This window comes from Vespa velutina, chromosome 4, assembly GCF_912470025.1.
Source record: "Vespa velutina chromosome 4, iVesVel2.1, whole genome shotgun sequence".
In the NCBI taxonomy this organism is placed as follows: Eukaryota; Metazoa; Arthropoda; class Insecta; order Hymenoptera; family Vespidae; genus Vespa; species Vespa velutina.
The window spans coordinates 3,961,483-3,981,002 of NC_062191.1; the positions used below are offsets into that span (position 1 = coordinate 3,961,483).

General features: G+C 32.2%; 2 long non-coding RNA genes across 7 annotated transcripts; one reads left to right on the forward strand and one right to left on the reverse strand.

Annotated features, from left to right (window-relative positions):
• Positions 1-9: 9 nt before the first annotated feature.
• Positions 10-16,233, reverse strand: LOC124948603. Of its 6 annotated transcripts, none has more exons than XR_007100789.1 (8): positions 15,817-16,233; positions 11,109-11,492; positions 10,749-10,850; positions 9,822-10,174; positions 9,304-9,397; positions 8,441-8,812; positions 3,671-8,224; positions 2,866-3,130 (listed from the first exon to the last, which is right to left on the reverse strand). It is a non-coding gene; the product is annotated as an uncharacterized LOC124948603 (long non-coding RNA). The 6 variants fall into 6 exon arrangements; XR_007100786.1 differs by lacking the exon at positions 15,817-16,233 and having other exon boundaries at positions 3,671-7,147; positions 7,410-8,224; positions 11,109-11,658; XR_007100787.1 differs by lacking the exon at positions 15,817-16,233 and having other exon boundaries at positions 3,671-7,147; positions 7,254-8,224; positions 11,109-11,658.
• On the forward strand, positions 9,869-13,369 carry LOC124948604. The gene is made up of 3 exons (XR_007100791.1): positions 9,869-10,019; positions 11,744-11,946; positions 13,211-13,369. It is a non-coding gene; the product is annotated as an uncharacterized LOC124948604 (long non-coding RNA).
• Positions 16,234-19,520: the final 3,287 nt, after the last annotated feature.

Sequence of the window (19,520 nt, forward strand, 5' to 3'; positions counted from 1 at the left end):
TATTAAGTAAAATCTTACGAGTCTTATAACACATTTCGAGCACCTAACTATTTTCCATAGATATTTGATTAAATCTTATCTTTCATTTCATTGGCTATTATATCTTCTGGATGTTCACAGTGCTTGTCCCTAATATAATAAACGTTGTTTCCTTCTCTCGAATCTGGACCTACGGCACGGACATCATTCCAATTCTTCGTTCACCTTCATCCACGAACGAGATTCATTATTTATCTCCGATGCATCCAGAGGTCGAAAATTGATGAACGTTAAGGTGGTCCTCGAAAAAAGAAGAAGAAAAAAAGAATGAAAAAAAAGAAAAAGAAAAAAAAGAAAAGAAAAGAAAAAGAAAAAGAAAAGAGTGTTATCTAGTTCTACGGGTTATGACAAAGGAAACGGCCTACTTTCCTTGAATGAGAAAGAGAAAGAAAAAAAGTATTGAATCTAGCGGTGGAGGAGGTGTAAAACTCAGCTGATCGCGTCCGGTTTGCGGTCGAACTCCTTCTTACATCGTACTAATTATATCGATAATGATTTATAACTACTACGTATTTCTTGTATCTCTTTATTGGTTTTTTTTGTCTTGCTTTCCTTTTTTCCATTCTTTTCATTTCATTTCATTTCTTTTTCTCTCTCTCTCTCTCTTTATCTTTACACCCAACTACCCTTTCTTCGTCTCTTTCTTTCCTTCCGATTCTAACGCGTGGCTATCCGATTAGTTTTCGTAAATTACATCGTTCTATATTCACGCGCTATACCAATGATTGATGAATCCGGCCGATTAACATTCCAGCTTGACACGCGGCTCTCATTAGTCCCTGACTTTATACCGCATCTTAAGAATACGAATCTTTAACTGTTTTATTAATAGCACATGCATAAACTTTCCCTATCGAGAAGGGGAGAGAGAGAGGGGAATGGTATTAGATAAGTATTATTTGTAATAATGTTTAATCATTTACTCGTTAGTACTGATTGTTGAAGACGTTGAGAACGATAAGCCGATATACGGTGTGTTTGATTTTAATCGACAGATACAATCGAAATCTTGTGACTGTGGCGTTCAATCAAATTTTAAGTATTTATACCAAGGATGTTGTATTATTTAAATGTATATATGTATATAAACACACACACACACACACACACACACACACACACATATATATATATAATATATATGTATATGTATTTTAAATTAATGGACGATTTTTTCGAGAAGAAGTATCAACTTGAAGGAAAGAATATAAAAATCTAATAGCAATAAATTTTATATGAAAAAAGAAATAAATAAATAAATATATAAAAAGGAAAGAAAAGAAAAGAAAAGAAAAATTTCCACGTTCTTATAGGTTTTTTCCTCTTATGTTGTCAGGAAAAGGCAGGGAATTCGATTATCGAAGGTAAAACGACGCGATTAGGCGTCGTCACGCAAGAAAGGTGCCGCCACATAAAGAGAGATAAATTCGATCTCATTTATATCTGAAATGTATGGAAAAGAATGTCGCGGAGAGACGTATACGAGGTAGAAAGTTAAGAGGAAGGGTCGTTTCGGCCGATCAAGCCGTAGTTAAGCGTCGTCACGTCAAGAAGCTGACGAAAACGAAGGGAGTAGCGTGATAGGATGAGAAGGAAGGGGTAGAGAGATGGAGTCTGGTAAAACGAGCTTCGTTGAACGAGCCCTTTAACATAAACAGTACATCCAGCGGCGAATTCGCGCCTCCACGTGACTGATGGCACCTCCTCGATCACCTGACGAACTCAGTGACTTTGGTATAACTATATATATATATATACATACGTATATATTTGGTATAACTATGTGTATATATATATATATATATATATATATATATGTATATGTTACCACGTATAGAAGTATAGGCTATGCAAAGGCACGTCCAATACAAATCATGCTAATTCTGTATATGCCGCTCGTCTCGAAAAGAATATTCTCTGGTGTCAGCGGTCTCTCTTATTCAGGGACGTCCACCTCCGTCGACAATGACTGACTCTGTCAGTGAGTCGTCAAAGAGCTCTTCCCTTCCATTCGACAAAAAGAAACAAACGAACTTCGTTAATTTATTTTTCTACCGAGTTTTATTATCCCTTAGAGACCCCTTATTAATGTTTCTGAATTTGACTCGTTAGTTAGATTGTAAAGAAGGAAGATGTTCGTAATTGAGATATTTTTCTTCGACAAATTATTTTTATAAACAAATAAATTCCATTAGAGAAAACTTCTCTCTCTCTCTCTCTCTCTCTCTCTCTCTCTCTATCTATCTATCTATCTATCTATGTATCTATTTATCTTTCTCTCTCTCTTACTCTTTACGATACATTAAAAGATTATCTAAATGTTTATTGTTTATAATTATATAGTATAAGATTACTCTTACAAAGAGCTACTCAAAGTTCTATGTATTATGACTACAAATTTTTTGATTCTTTCCTATTCCGATCTCAATATCTTCCATGTTTTTCGTTTTGATTTAAATAAAAAGACGACGAGAAATATATTGCGAGACTGTGAGATACTCTTTTACCCTACGCCTTCGAATCTGATTATCAATGGAGACGATACGACGAAGGCTAACCCTTTCACCGCGGGACTCCAGAGAGGCTACGACATAAAAGGATTCTAAAAATATATCGGTAGGCTTCTCGGCACTGGGTCTATGCAAAAATGGATTTCCGTTCTCCCAACGTCAGTTAGGATTATAAAATCATTGAAAAATTAATATCTCAAATTGAATTACTTGTTATTAATTTCTTTTCTTCTACGACGATCGAAGAACAAACAAAATTATAAATAATTAAATATCACAAAATACTTTATAATTAAATAAATATATAAAAAAAAAAAAAAAATGAAAATAATTAACGAAGATTAGACAACAACGGATAATAATAGTTTCGAACTTCGTGCCACTTAACAAAAGCTGAAGAAGATCAGCAACGATCGCTGAAGATCGACGTACCTAACGAAGGCACAATAAATGAACCTGTATGGCACACTATAACTTTGACGATATTCTATCCACGAGTTCTCAATCCATCACACCACAAAGTTTGATCCAGTTTCCCGAACACTTCTCTCCTCGAAGTCTTTCTAACAAGGGGCATATATCTAAGAAAAAAGAAAAAAAAAAGAAATAAAAGGAAGAGAAAAAAAAAAAAAAAAAAAAAAAAAAGAAAAGAGAAGAGGAAAAAACAAAGAAAAAGAAAAAGGGGACAAGAAGAGAGACGGCAAAAATCGATAACTGGCGTACCAACATTGAAAGAATCCAAAATACTTTTTTTTTCCTTATACCTATCCACTTATGAATATAAAACTTTTTGAAGAGTTGGCACGATCGATCGAATTCTCATCCTCGAGGTGATCGCAAGAGTAGCTTAGAAAAGTCTTAGAAAAGGCCTTCGTATCGTCGTAAGAAAATAAAGAAAGAAAAATAGAAAGAGAAATAAGAAGAAATCATTCCCCACGGTTTCCTCGTGAAGTAAAACGTGCGAACGGTTTCCCCTCTCTTTACTCTCCTCTCCATTCCGCTATACCCCACCACTTGGAACATACTCCTGTTACCCCTCTTATTCGCTCTATCGTTATCTCTCTCTTTCTCTTTCTGTCTCTCTCTCTCTCTCTCTCTCTCTCTCTTTCTCTCTCTTTTACCAAGCTCGTGTCACGCAAATCATTAATCTTCCTATGTTTTCTCGCGCACTCGGATGTGGATTTAGACTGGAGACTCTCTGCCGAGCGAGGATCTCTGAACGCGCGTAAACGTGTCCGAGCGTATCCGTTTGCTCGGCCAACAGCATCAGCATCAGCAGCAGCATCAGCAGCAGCAATAACAGCAGCAGCAGCATTATCATCATCATCCTCCTCATCGTCGTCGTCTTCGTCGTCGTCTTCGTCGTCGTCGTCGTCGTTATCGTTATTTTGTCTTTGTTGTCGTCGTTGATTCGGTGAGGGTGAGGCCTCTCGGCATCCAGCATGGCGAGTTTGCCGACGTGGACGTCCGGTGAAACGTCATGAGAGATTAGATCCACCGAACGATACTTATTTCATCTCTTCGAGAAAAGAAGATGAAAGAGGATTCACGAGATGAGAGAACTCACGGTATACGTTCGTTTCGCAATAAAACGCTTGCTAGCTCGGTTGCTCGTTAACTTCATTGCCATTTGCTTATTTAACTTCTTATAACCGATTATTTCAACTGACAGCGTGTACGTATATACTATCTATATACTTACCTATATACCTATATAAAGTATTTTTGCTTACTATATATTTATTCTCATCGAGATTATGCGAGTCCTTCGGAACTCGATTTGTAAATAAGACGATTGACTTTGGATCGTGTCTATCGATCGATTCTGTCAATATCACCTTGTTAATTCCTTTTTTTTTTTCAATTATCTTAAAGCTTGTAATATAATTTTTCAATTAAAAATTTATTATTACTCAACCAAAGTATTTTCAATTATTCTTAAAAGTAAATGTTATACTTTGAAACCGTTAAAAGAATCGCGTAAAACAATTCGTTCTTGATTTAACGTTTTATCTTTATCGGTCTTCCTGCTTGCTTATGTATCTTGAATTATTAACTCGTTTGGAAAAACGTATACCTACAAGCTAATGAATTCCTCTCTTGGTTCAGTATCGACTGAAAACTTCCTAGAATTTCGAAACAGGAACTTCATAAATATTCATTTTCATGAATGTGTCGAAGGAAATTATACGAACGAGAATGATAAGTTTCATATACATAGATGCCCTAAGTAAATATACATATACATATATGCATACGTTTAGTAGTTATTTATTCGCAAGTACGCATAAGAATGAATAAAAAAAAAAAAAAAAAAAAAAAAAAGGAAAAAATCGTTTTATTTTTATTTAACTTTCGTCCTGTTTATAAGTGAACGCACTCGTGCCGATGATTATTTTTTTTCGTCGATCATTGTGAAATCGTTTTTCTTTCTCTCTCTCTCTCTCTCTCTCTCTCTCTCTCTCTCTCTCACGTTCTTTCTTTTTTTCTTTCTTTCTTTCTTCTTTCTTTTTTACTTTTTTTTTTATTATTCTTTTTTCTTCTTTCTTTCTTTCTTTCTTTCTCTTTTTTTTTTCTTTTTGTCCGATAGATTATGCGCCGCGTGAAAAGTGGGCAGTCCACTCATACGGTAATTATGCCTGTGTATGCACTTCATTAGCACTTAGGTAGGTACTAGGCGTTGCATAACCACCGCATGTCACTTTAATATGAGTACGATCAAAGATTAATGGACGTACCTTCACCGTTACAGAAGGATTCAAGAATTCACGTGCTTGTATCTAGAAAACGAAGATATACATACGTAACGGAAGAGGAAGAAGAAGAAGAAGAAGAAGAAGAAGAAGAAGAAGAAGAAGATGATGATGATGAAGGGAAAGATGAAGCCGTGGATGCTTAGATCCTGTACCTTTCGTATCATTGACGTAAAATTTCTTAATTATACCCATCTATCGTAATATCCTGTCTGAATATTCTCCCTCTCTCCCTCCCCCTTCTCTCTCTCTCTCTCTCTCTCTCTCTCTCTCTCTCTCTCTCTCTCTCTCTCTCTCTCTTAATCTCTCTAACTTTAAAGTTACAATAAATTATATATATATATATATGTATATAAATTTTTTCCGCATTTATCTTTCATCGATTGATACAAAACAAATTAAAGGAAGAAAATTGTATAAACGTTTGTTATAAAGATTATACAAAATATTTTGATATTGTTAGATTTGAGTAAATATCGTTTGATCGAACGTCCATTAAAATTTTGGATATTAAAAATATTCTATAAGTTTTATATAATTAATTTACATAGAGCGATATAAATTTTCTCTCGTTTTAACCCTTATGAAAGTATTTTAAAGGTATTAATTTGATTTTGAATCGTCCTGTAGAAATTGCGATAGGAATGTGCGAGCTAATGCCATGCATCTAAGCGTGGATGTGCAACGGGTCGCTAGTCATAACACAGTTCACCATCGACAGCATCCTGAGATGGGTGCACCAAGACCACGAAATTAATGACGATAATTCATTCCTATACCTTCGGGACATTTCTCCTAACTATTGGAAGCTTTCACATACTGAAAATGCTTCGAAACGAATGCAAATGATTCATGAAACAAGTCATTTTACAAGGATCTTAGATCTGTTGAGATACGAACATAACTTATTCTATATGTAAATTCTTATTGCTCGACTATTTCTAGTTGTCAATATACTCGTGAGAAATGTTATCCTTTTTCTTTTTCTCTTTCTTTTAATATTTCTTTTTTCCTTTCTGCCCGCGATGTACTTTTCATTTCTTTTTGTTCTCTCTCATTATACATCTTTTTCTAATTATTTCCTAACTCATGTTAGTACACCACGCATATCTAAGTTTTTAATCGATCTTATCTTAGTACAAGTTAATAAATGCAACTTCGCATTAGCTAGTCGGTAAATGAGAATAGCTCTTTGTAGATAATATCGTTGCGATTATCTTTGTCTTTATAGGCTCTCTTAATAAACCTTCCATATATGTAATCGACGTATATAAATTTGTAGCTTTAGTATATTAACATTGAAAATGATGTACGCTCGTTAAATTCATAAATATAATTTTTTTTTTTTTGGAATAGATAAATCGCAGTATTTTATCATAATAATGTCATTGTCGATTAAAACCGAATAACATCGAATCATTAGTCAAGAAAATTAATATATACGTATATATATATATATATATATATATATATATATATATATAAAACAACAACAAAAAGAAAAGGAAGTCTTTTTTTAAAATTTCGTTGAATAGAGACCACTGTAGCACTGTATGCACCACACAAACCTCTCTAGAACCGAATTTGTCGCCTCTTATCAAACAAATTCGGATCTACAGGGTAGATGTAGAGCATTAACTGGGCCTTTGTTATAAACGGCACAAATCGTTTGTTACATTTAACAAAAACAAAATAAATATTTGTATCATCGTCTTTTCGCTTCGCACGTTATTTTCAATTTATAATTTATGACATATATGTATAATATTAAACGTATACGTTTACGTGCCGGTTTTTGACTTCTGTGTTGGCCCAGTGTTCGATCAGGAATCATCGTCCATTAACCTAAAAATGCATTACATTAATACAATATAAAAACTGGCTCGTAACGTTTGCATCGCGTAAGAAAATATAAAATATATTTCGAGATTATCTTCGAATTGTGACTCACGACGATATCCCTCCTTCCGTCTCTTCATCGTTCACCAAATGTTTATAAATTAATCTCAAGAATTTTCGTTAAGAGATCTCGACTTTTATGATAAAATTAATATCATATGATTGAAATGTTATTTTTGTTAACTTCAATATCCTAATAAAAACTTACGATTATAAAGAAAATTGTAATATTTCTGCTGAGGTAATTATTTCTTATTGCATCGATCACAGTTGCATTACACATACTATCTATCTCGATATCGATTCTCAGCCAAAGATGTTATTGGCAGCAACTGAAATTGGCGATCTCACTAGCCCAGATCTTCTCTTCGTAGTGCCAAGTCATTCGAAAACAGACTTTGACTTCGTCGAGTCATCCTGCCGTGGTGCAGGGAGGGAGTTCGCTGTTATTAAACTCGCTTCTGAAATCAGATTCTAAAATCTTCGAGAATATCTTTGTTGTTAATATAGAATGGAAATGTATTGTATTATATTGCGTTAACTTAATTGTCTTACAATGGCAGCATTAATCTGTTATTTTATGCGTATGCATATTTGCCTCTTATTCTTAATTCTTTTAAATTATATTTAAATGTCATTGATAAGAAACGAAATACTAATTAGTAAGAAAATGATAATAAGTGAATCAATATCTTCGTAAAGAAATATGCATTTCGTTTTTGCAATTGTAAGGTATAGTGTTATCATTTTTTTACAATAATATCGAATCTACTTTGTTTTCGTTATGTCCTTTAATTTATTCGTGTTATTCGATTCGTGTCATTTTCATTAACTGCATTGAAACATATCAAAATTCTATAAGATTTTGTATCAATATTATCCCTTTGTGTAAGCGGATTAGATAAAAATTGTATACTTTCGATAAATTTTTTTTTTCATCTATTCATCCCCTTTTTTTTCTCTCTTTTATATCTAAATCCCTTTCAAACATATTTCTTTCGTAAGGAAGAGCATAATCTGGATCTGAAAAATAAAAATGGTTAATATCGTAATTGTAATATATATTTCCTTCTCATATAAGATTCGTAAAGAAACGATCGACGATCAAATAGTAGAACGTTTTAGAAGTAGTTCAAGTTTAATAAAGAAAGACCTAAATTCCATAGATAACAATTATGTTCTTTTTAGAAAATAAACTATTTATGAGCGAAAGAAATTCACCGACTATAGCCGACCTACCTCAATGAATAGAACATAATGGGAGGCTACAATATTAGGTCTGTTTTATTTGATGCTTAAGATTCACCGTTAAAGATAAACCCTGTTATGTCACTTGGCACACTTTCGTGATTGTTATATCGTAGCGGAGTATCTTAGTGACAATAATCACATCACGCCTTGCACTACCAATGATGATTGATGCTCGGCCCTGAGATCGAAACCACCTGAGCGTTAACGGCCCAAGGATGACACAGCTGATCGTAGCAAGGTCGGCTTCTCCATCATGTTCTTTCCTTTTCTCTTTCTTGAACAGCTCGTTTTATATACCGTGCCGTAACGCACCTTGCACTTCCAGGTCACTTGGTCATATCTTGTCTTCCGTTCGTTCACCTGAAATTAATACTGAAGTCAGTATCATACAGCAACAGATATATACATATATATCAATATCGTAAATAAAACTTCTTGTCAATACGATCATTCAGGAGAAAAAAAAAGTCAAAGAAAAAATCATCCTATTGATACGTACATACGTATGAAAAATCTCTCTGGGAAATCGATTGTTAATCATAAATAATAATAATAATAATAATAATAATAATAGTAATAATAATAATAATAATAATAATAATAATAATAATAATAATAATAATAATAATAATAATAATAATAATAATCACTATGTGCAAGTCATTGAAATGTCTAATCGGAAGAGTAACTTAATTGATTGATATAATCCTCGAACAAGAGAATATACAATGGAGTATTATTTTCAAATATATTGACAAGGTTTCTCTTATCACAATATTATATTTTGTCGCATTTACTTTAAGCACAATTGTCAACTTCAACAGATTATCCATCTTATAATAGCAATCTACCTTTTAACCCAAGTTAATCCTTTTTAAAACACCCTCGAGTATTTATTGGGATTAAAGCAAATTAAGGTCCTTCAGGTCTGGACTAAGTCTTCGTCTAAACAGTAAAATGGTCAATATTATATTCCTAAACACACAAACTCGTCAAAACAAACAGTCGAAGTGTAGTCAAACTGATCATACTTGGTTTACTGAAAAACTTCTTATTCCTTTATCGTTTGTACAATATCGTTAAAACGCAAACACATAAAAACAATTAGTTCTTATCGATAAATTAAAATATTAACTTTGAAATTCCCGCGTTACTATGTGATTCGTCGATACTACCGACATCTGATTGGGTTCACTTCGGGATTTTAACGAATTTCATCTTAAAATCCAATCAATTTCTCGATGCTTTTTCAAAACAATTATGATCATTATCAATGAATGTTGTTCCCTAATAATTGGGAAGTACTTTTAAATAAACTTTATATTAACCCTCGTATCGATTGAAAAATAATATAGTTGGTTATACTAACTTAATAAAGCAGGTGAATCACGATTTCTTCCCTAGGGAGAAGTCTACAGGAACCAATGAGCGAGGGTCCTCGTTAAAGCGACGCCGACGGTGGGACGGCAGTCGGGAGTTTTGCAGGTCAAGGGCCTTCCTCCTATCGACCCGGCAACGGCTATCCGCCCCCACGACGCCATTATTTGATGGCTGCGTCTGTATATCTGTGCGTATACTTCTCTTTCTCTCTCTCTCTCTCTCTCTCTCTCTCTCTCTGTCTCTCTCCCACTCTCTTTTATACACATACACACACACAGATACTCTCTTAATGTCAGCTACTATATCCACCACTATCGTTCTCCTCGTCTTCTCTTCGTCCCCCTGAGCACATAATTTTGCGTATTAGGATCGTTTCACGGCTCACGTTCAAACTTTTCTACTACTCGAGCATGAAACTGGAAGCCAGAGCTTATACAGAGAGTTTGGAAAAGCGAGCAGGAATTACACCCAGGAGATAGATTATATTTAAGAATGTATAGTATTAATTATCTCTGAGAATATATCGACTACTACTTATTAATTATACTGCTTATTAGTTGTTATATAATTCAAACGCTCTTCGTTCTTAGAAAATTTCTTATCATTAAAATCTTAAGAGAAGACAATTCCTTTTTTTCTTTTTGTTCCTTTTTCTTTTTATGAAGTTAAAAATCATTAAGAAAATTGATATATTAGAAGAAAAATAAAATTAAAATGAAGTGATCAAATTATGAAGAAGTAGTTAGTTTTTCTTTATCTGTAGCATATATTGTAGAATCAAGAATATCAAATAATAATCATTTCTACGAGGAATATTAAACTATCTCGTGCATTACGAAGCAAGAACGTGAGATCGTCGACTTTCTGTACTGTACGTATAACGGATAAAATGCATCCCGCAACATGACTTACGTACTTCTTGAATGAACGTTCGATGAATGTATGGAAGGTAAAAAGATGCGTTCTACATCGATGGTATCCTGCTTCGATCGAGTCACTGAATCCATTCTCGTCATTCCTGTTTCGTAAAGAAAAAGTTCTTGCATTAATTTTACATGAACAATTTCTATAATAAATAATTATCAAATGACTTTCAAGAATAAAAGAGATAAATGTATATATATATATCCGGTGTTCGATATAATACTACATAATAAATAATTTATTGAATATTAAAAAGATTATTAAAATAATGGTGACAAAATTAACAAATTTTAGATCCCTTCTCGTGGTCGTTTAAAGAAAAATAAAAATTTAATCTAAAAATATAATTTACATCGATTTCCGTCGAAGGTCGCCGGGTCACTCTCTCTGCTACAAAGAGAAACGACACTCGTTCTAAAGTCTCGTTTCATGGCCGGAGGGGCAGCGAGCCGACGAGTAAACCAATAAACGAGGCTACCATCTGCTTGCCAGCCGGTATCTTTCTTCGTCTCTCTCTTTTCATCGTGTATCCGTCCGTCTCTCGTTCGTACATTGCTTTTCGTTCCTTTGCTTCTCTGTCCATTTTCTTCTCCCTATCTCTTCTCTTCTCTCTCTCTCTCTCTCTCTCTCTCTTTCTCTCTTTCTCTCTTTCTCTCTTTCTCTCTCTTTTTCTCTTTGTGTGTGTGTGTGTCTCTCTTACTCTCCTTCACAAATCGGGGGACCATTTTATTCGCTTCTAAAATGAAATCCAAACAAGAGCTAAGCATCCACGCGTAACTCGTTCACATATACACACACACACACACACACACACACACACACATATACATATATATGTATATATCATATTCTGTTTTAATCAATTATAATTATTTAATTAAAACCAGTGAATAAATAAAAAAAGATTATGCGAAATAAACATTGATTTTTATTTTTCTTATTGAACTTGACTTATCTTTATGTAACATTAATTTATTTTACTAGTAGGAAAGAAAAGAGAAAATTTCCTCGCAATAAATCGAAAGAATTTGGGAATATCACGCAGGTCGATCGGTAAAAGCAAGGTCTCGAACGAAGGAACGAACGCCATTACCTGGGACTTCTACGGGCTTACCTGACCGAATCCCCGAAAAAGAATGAAAACAAAAAAAAAATAAGAAAAGAAAAGAAAGTCGGAGGTATAGTATCAGGTCAGTTTTCGTGATTTATAACCATTATAAAATGGCGATGGGGGGAATGATTTCTTTTTTTTTTTTTTTTTTTCTTTTTTTTTTGCTGACTCTAACCCAATATCAATTTACGCATTTTATTTTTGTTTAAATCAGTTTCGACTTCGTCATTCTTATTAAACTTATTAAACTTATGTAACAATGAATAAAATTAATTAATTCATTGTCATTGTTTGAAGAGTAATTATATGTAATGTATTAATTGTCGCATTTTATATATTTACATAATATGTAAAATGTTAATTAATAGATTCTACTACAGTGCGATAATTGTACTGTTATCGTTTCTTGTAATATTTGTAATTTACATTTAATAGAACGCTATAAATTAATTTGTTATCGTTCCAATAAGTTATTGTTCTTTTGTTGAATTAATTTCTTTCAAAGTCGATAATAAAATCTGTAGATATTCACAAGCATATTCGAAAAGGGAGTTTAAACGATTGTGGGAATCGGTCTGTATCAACTAAGCGGAGCATAAGAGATTAACAAGGGCTCATCACCAACTCTCCTCCCATTTACGTGAGGCATCAAATGACGTCACATCTCGCGGAAACGCGTTAGTTTATGATAGTTGGTGTATTAATTCGACGCTATACAACCTCGCGAAATTACATCGCGAGTTCTGCGTGAATAGAGGAGAAAAGAGATAAATTTCGCGACGGAAAACGCCCGTTATTTCGTTTCAAATGAAAGAATGATATTCATGTAATGGCATTCCGGGTTCGTGCGATTCTTTATGAAATTTATTCGTTCTCGTAATTCTCCGGAACGGTTCTATAATTTTAATGAATATTTATCTTAGCCTATTTTGTTAAATGAAAAACGATAAAATGTATCATTTTATAAAATCAGAAATAAACGGTAATGCTTGTTAAATATTTATCGATATTCCCAACTTTTGTGATTTATTCACAAAATGATACCTTTGAATAATGGAATTCATACATAAGGTGACTCATTAGTTTTAGATATAACAAAAGTATTCGAAGAAAATACGAATATAAATATTTCCTTATATTTAACATACTATCATATAATGTTGAAATTAATGAACCTATTTTAGATAATTGTATACGTGAAAGTATAAACGATCAATTTAATTGAATGATAAATATCTGATTATTTTTTTGTTAATCTAATAAAACGAATTAATTCGAAGTTCAATAAAAATATGTAAAACGTTCGAGCGTGTAAATGACGATCGGGTTGTTAATTCTTACAGGAACTACGGTAGCTTTACTTCTTAACTATCAGGCAACACGGGCACAACATCGATCATCCAATGCTTTGTCGCGTCATGCTACATCTTGTCCATTCACCTATCGATTCATAATATGGCTCCTGTCAGTGCGTATTAACTAATAACTCGCTTGAAAAATAAAAGGACTATAAGAACTGACGATTTAGCTTTTCTATCTTCTATCATTGAATTCTATCATTTTCCTTTTTGTCATTTTTTTGTTATTGTATATATATATATATATATATATATATATAATTAGAATCATGCTAAAGATTAAATATAAGTAATAATAGTTTTAAAAGGCAATAATATGTCGAATAATTTAGTTTTAATATAGAAACGTAGTAATATAAATTAATAATAAAAGAAATATTATTTGCGTTTGTTGATTAGAATATTTTTATCAAATTTTTTTATTTTCAATCTTCGGAAAAAAATCAGAACGAACGATTTTAGAATTACGAAAATAATAATATATGTTTCGTATATAATGTATAAAATAATTAGATTAGATTAGACAAATTTTTATCGAAATTCGAATCTTTTGAGAAATCGATTTAGAATAATAATTATCGTTTGACGTCACATCACAATGAAATTTTATGACTAATTTTCTTTAAGAAAGAGCTACGACTTTTTTCGGTCGTTTAAACAGCGAGTTTAGGGATCGGAAAGTTAGATGTGGAACGTGGGCTGAGTAAGTCCTTGATTAAAGTCGTAGCCGGTTTCCCTCCTGTAAACGACTACGACTAAGAACATCGTCTTTCTGAAAATCATTACCGAACTTCTGATTAAGAATTCTCAAGAGTGTTAGTTCAAGACGATAACTAAGATCATTTGATTAAACGAATAAAGTGATTATATATTATCATTGAATAAAAAATAATAAGAATAATAACGATAAAGATAAGTGTAGTAATTTATCATAACACAATTTATCTAAAACAGAACTTTAACTTGAATACTATTATAATTTTGATAAGACAAAATTAGAAGGATAAAAAGAATTGAAGTAACATTTAATTGATCATTATGACTATTAGATTACGAAATAGAATAGAAAATGTTAAGAAATGAAGATAATTTAATTCAATGGAATGCTTCATCATCTTCTTCTTTTTTTTTCTACACATAGGAATACATTTAGATTGTGACATAAATTGACTTAGTTCGTCTAAAAATAAAGTTAATTATTCTTATTTCAATTTTTATTAACGTAATCTATGCCTATATACAAATTATCTCAATCACTTATATTATCCTAATTAAATATCTCGATTAAAACTAATACTTCTTATTGCATAATCATTTTTTAGAAAAGAAGTTCAAAGAATGTCATTTTGAATTTAAATCTCTTACCGGTTCATTCCATTTCCTTCTTATAATAAGTTACCAAATAGAAAAAAAAAAAAAGAAAAAAACAAAAGGAAAGAAAAAAGGCATACACTTTGAAAACACTAACAAAAAAAAAAAAGCGACGTCGTCATGACGTTCAAGGAAAGCATGATATAAACATGGAAGATCACGCACGAGGATAAAAATCTTGAAAAAAGAAAAAAAAAAAAAAATACAACCAAGGAAGAAAAGGAACGCTTTGAAATTTGTTTAGTCGGATCAGGATTGAATTGTTTTTCTATTAGGGGAAAAACAAAAAGAAGAAAAAAAAAAAAAAAAAAAAAAAAAAAAAAAAAACATAGAAGAAAGAAAACAGAGAAAATGGGGGAAAAAAAATAAAAAGGTATGACGACGAAATCGTGATAAAATTGACAATCGTCGAAATAGAAATTCGGAGTATATTTACGGGCGTTACGAAATGGCACCTAGTCGCGAGCGAGGTAGAAGAACACTGTGCAAATCGATCGGCGTCGGAGTACCCGCCAGATTACTCGAGTATTCGTACGAGTACCAAAATTCACCGATAATGGAGCCACCATCGGCAACGTGGCCGCCGATATGCTTTCTTATATTCCAACTACAAACGAGAAAACGCGCGCTGAGCCGACTTTAACGATCCACCATACTCTGTGTGACCCTATCTGCTCTTGGTTTCTTTCTACTTGGGTTCTTTTAGGAATGCGTGTGTATGCGTACATGAACAAGAACGCGGTTACATTTCTTGGTTGACTGGAACGAGAATGTCGCGTGCGCGCGCGCGCGCGCGCACGCACGCACACACACACGCACACACACACACACACATACACGTGTATCAATACATATCATCGAATTTTCATGACAAAAAGTCGAAAGAAAATATGTCGTCGAAATTTTCAATCTCCATCCTAATCTTATTCTTACGAATCAATTTTCTTTTCTGTAATGTATCGAATCATATTAATCGTATGGATAACTTTGCCATTGGATATTATAAATAGGATGTTTGATTTTTATTTTGAGATATAACTCGGAATTTTTTATCTCATTAAAATAATGCAAATTTTAGTACGAAATTATGATAATTATTATAGACTAAGTTAGGTAGATAAGACAACGATGAAACGAAATGTGTCAATGATTATAGTTAAAGAAAAAGAAACATTGATATAATCGAATGAAAATGATCAGAATATATATAAAATTCTTACCCTTTATATTCCTGTACCTCGGAAATTTAGATGTATATCGAGTTGAACATTAAACGCCATATCTTTAATCTTTCGAAATTCTTCCCATCGAACTGCGCCTTTCTCTCTTCATCTTTGAAATCAGAATCGAATGGACGTAGAATTTCATATGACTTTTTGGAGTGACTGCTGAATTTCCTCGTGGAGTTTTATTGACGTAACGTAGGAACACTGAAAGCGTCAACTGTAACGAGTCGTTGAGTCTGCGTCGAAAGGAGATGTAAATTGCGCACGGAAAACGGCGCTGGGCGTCGCCATCGTTGGGGATGAAAGCACCCGAGTGGCTTCGAGGGATGCTGCACGTTACTGATAGTGGGGATGAAAGGAGGGAACTTACAGCTTTGAAAGTAAACCCTACTACCTTTCTGTTGACCTGATCGCTTCTAGGACGAAACGTGAACTGACTTTATCCGCAGCGTTCTCTTCACTATATATATATATGTATATAATATATATATATATATATATATATATATATATATATATATATAAAATATTATCTGATATCTGTAATGTATGCTTTTAAGAACTCGAATATTTACCATTGAATGTTCCTTCTGTTAACTCGTGATTGTTCATAAGATCAATCATTGTTTGATGTTTAACACATATTGTGATTAATTCTCATTACTTTTTTTCTTAATTATAAATAAATAAAAAATATTAGATATTTTGCAACGTGTATTTATTTATTTATTTATTTATTTTTTTTATTACTTTTATCTTTCTATAATTGCAATATCTACATTGATTTATTTTTTCATTATGAGAAATTAAATTTTATGTATAGAATAGTATCCTTATAATTTGGTATTGTGTGTTGATAATATACCAGATGTAGGTACAAGCATTAAAATAGAAAAAATTGAAACCAAAAGCTATTTGTAGATGGTTACCGACTGCCGATAAATGGAATCAATAGATAAAACAATTTTGTATCAATCGATAAGGCAGATTCTATCGTACAATAACCTTATGTAATTTGACAATATATGGCAATCGCTTCTTTTCCACTGTTAGAAAATATCTTTTCAGCTTTTATCTTTAATGCTATTCATCACTTTTTGCCAAAATGTCTATGACTTAAGGGATAAGTACGGATGAAATATGAACTACAGATACTGCACTTTAGGGAACACTGTGCTCACTATAAGTCTATCGTATCGGTCTAATAATTGAGTTCATGTGCACAGAAATATTTCTATGCTTGTAAATTCCATAAAAAAAAAGTAATAAATTTATGCAAATTATACTTCTTTGAAGATATTTTGCTTGAGAAGTATCTGTTACTTGCAAAATTTTTATATCTCTCGTTTTTAATTAAATTTATATATACAATAAACACTTATTTAAACACTCATTAGCTTGATATTATTTGCGATGGAATATATGACATATAAAATATGATATATAGATCTCTTTTCGCGTAAAGGTTGCTGCATTTGATGACTCACGGGTTGACGATGATTCTAATCTACATTTCCGATTTTCTAATCGGAAATTACGAATAATAAAACAAAGTCCATGATAGAACTTTTGATCGTGTCTGCGATATTCACATGAATGTTAAAATAACGATGGCTCTATTCTAAAATCCGTGTTCCCAGAGTGAAATGAGCTAATCGAGAATTCTGGCTCCCAATGCTATCTGAAATAATTAATTCTCGTTTATGGATATACGTTTAAACAAGATGATCTTAATTTGATCTAATAAATAAATCAAAAAATGAAAAACCATTTACGAGTTAATCTTTATTTACTGATTTGGTCACTGAATGCTTTTCTACTAATCAATTACAACCAATTACTCGTGAGAATTTGGATCTTTCATGTCCTCGACATGATTGAGTGAACAGAGGGACTTAAAAATTCAATTATTATTTAAGAAGTTCTTCAAGGGCTCCAAAAGACTCGATTTAGATCGAAATTGAGGGTGGATGATTTATAGGTGATTAAAAATGAGATAGATCAATATAGAAATTAATTGAGATCCTTTTCAATGATGCACTGACTCTAATTCACGGTAGTTAATTATTGATGAACGGTCACTGAAATTATTTCGTAAAACTCTACTTTATAAATACATTCTGTGGGATTGTTGAAAAGAACAGAATAATTTGCGAACAAACACCGACTCTAACGACTGCATTGCACGCAGTCGATGAAAAAAAAAAAAAAAACACTTGTTTAAATCGTTAAACGCGAATGAACAAATATTGCTTCTACTGCTCGATATTTTTATTTTAGCGATACAAATACTGGATTATTTCATTGCTATACGCGCGATTGGAATGAAGTTTTGAAACAGATAAATACAAACAAAATAATTAATATCATTGTTATAATAAGAAACTGTATAAATTATTCAAAAAATGTATCATATAGAAATATTCTTACTTTCAATCATTATTTGTAATTGCAGGAAAAATATCCTGAAAGATCTTAAATCTTAGATCCCGTCGGAATAGAGAAGAAAATTGATCCAGTAATCATCAGAATCGATTAAAGATTTATTTCTATTGACATTAAATAAAAGCGACGATTCCGAATACAAAATTTAAAAATTTAAATTAAAAATTAAAAATTTAAAACCTATCTGAATAAATATTAAAGTTACTTCAACGCTTCTTTTTGATTATATTACTTGGAAATAATGACTCCAAGTTACAAAATTTTCATATTGTAAAATATTACATTAAAATTATTTTATTTTTAACGCTTGTTATGATCCATATTACTTTATTAAAATTTATTAACAATTATTATATATATATATATATATATATATATATATGTCTTAATAAATTAATATCGTGCACTATTCTTGAAATATTTATAATACATAATTAATTCCTACGCCACTGTTATAACCTGCAGGTGGTCGTTACTGACGCGTGTCGAGCTCCACCTTTTGGTAGGCTTACCAAGAAAGGTCCTCCTCTCGTCACGAACAACCCCCACTTTTTCTTGACACAATTTGATTCATGATGGCTGCGATGCGACACGTGCGCCATCATACCCACAGTATTATAAGTTAATATCGCTAATTTTTACGGTCGATAAAGCAGAATATATAAATTTCTACAATTTTATTACCGATCGATCAATTCGGATTATATTGTTGCAGTTGCATAATTATAGATGGCAGACTTTTGAAATGAAATCTTAGAAGGATAGCTATTTAATAATTTGTTGAATAAAATTTCTAATAGTGTTATGGTGTTATATTAAACATTTTTAAACTCTTTCTTAATAAAATTATTTATGCTATGTACATATATATATATATTTTTTTTATTATTTATTGTATCAATTTAAAATTTTTTAATGTAAAATTATTTCATATATTTTGTAAATTAATCTAAGCCATTAGGAACAAATCCTATGGAATCCTATTACTTCATTACATTGCGATAATAATGACCACATCAATTTTGCAATCTTTCGTAGGACAAAAAAACAGCCGTCAGTCGCGATCAAGTCGCGTTATATTCGTTTTCGCGCCCATTATTCCCATTGTCTCGAGTTTTATCTAACCCACGAGCTCCCATGGGGTCAGTATCGTAGGATATGTAACTGACATCGGACAAGGTAGAAGCATATTTCTTTCTTCATTGAAGATGACGTCAACTGAACCTTCGCAAGGCGTTCGCTGTCCGTTCAAA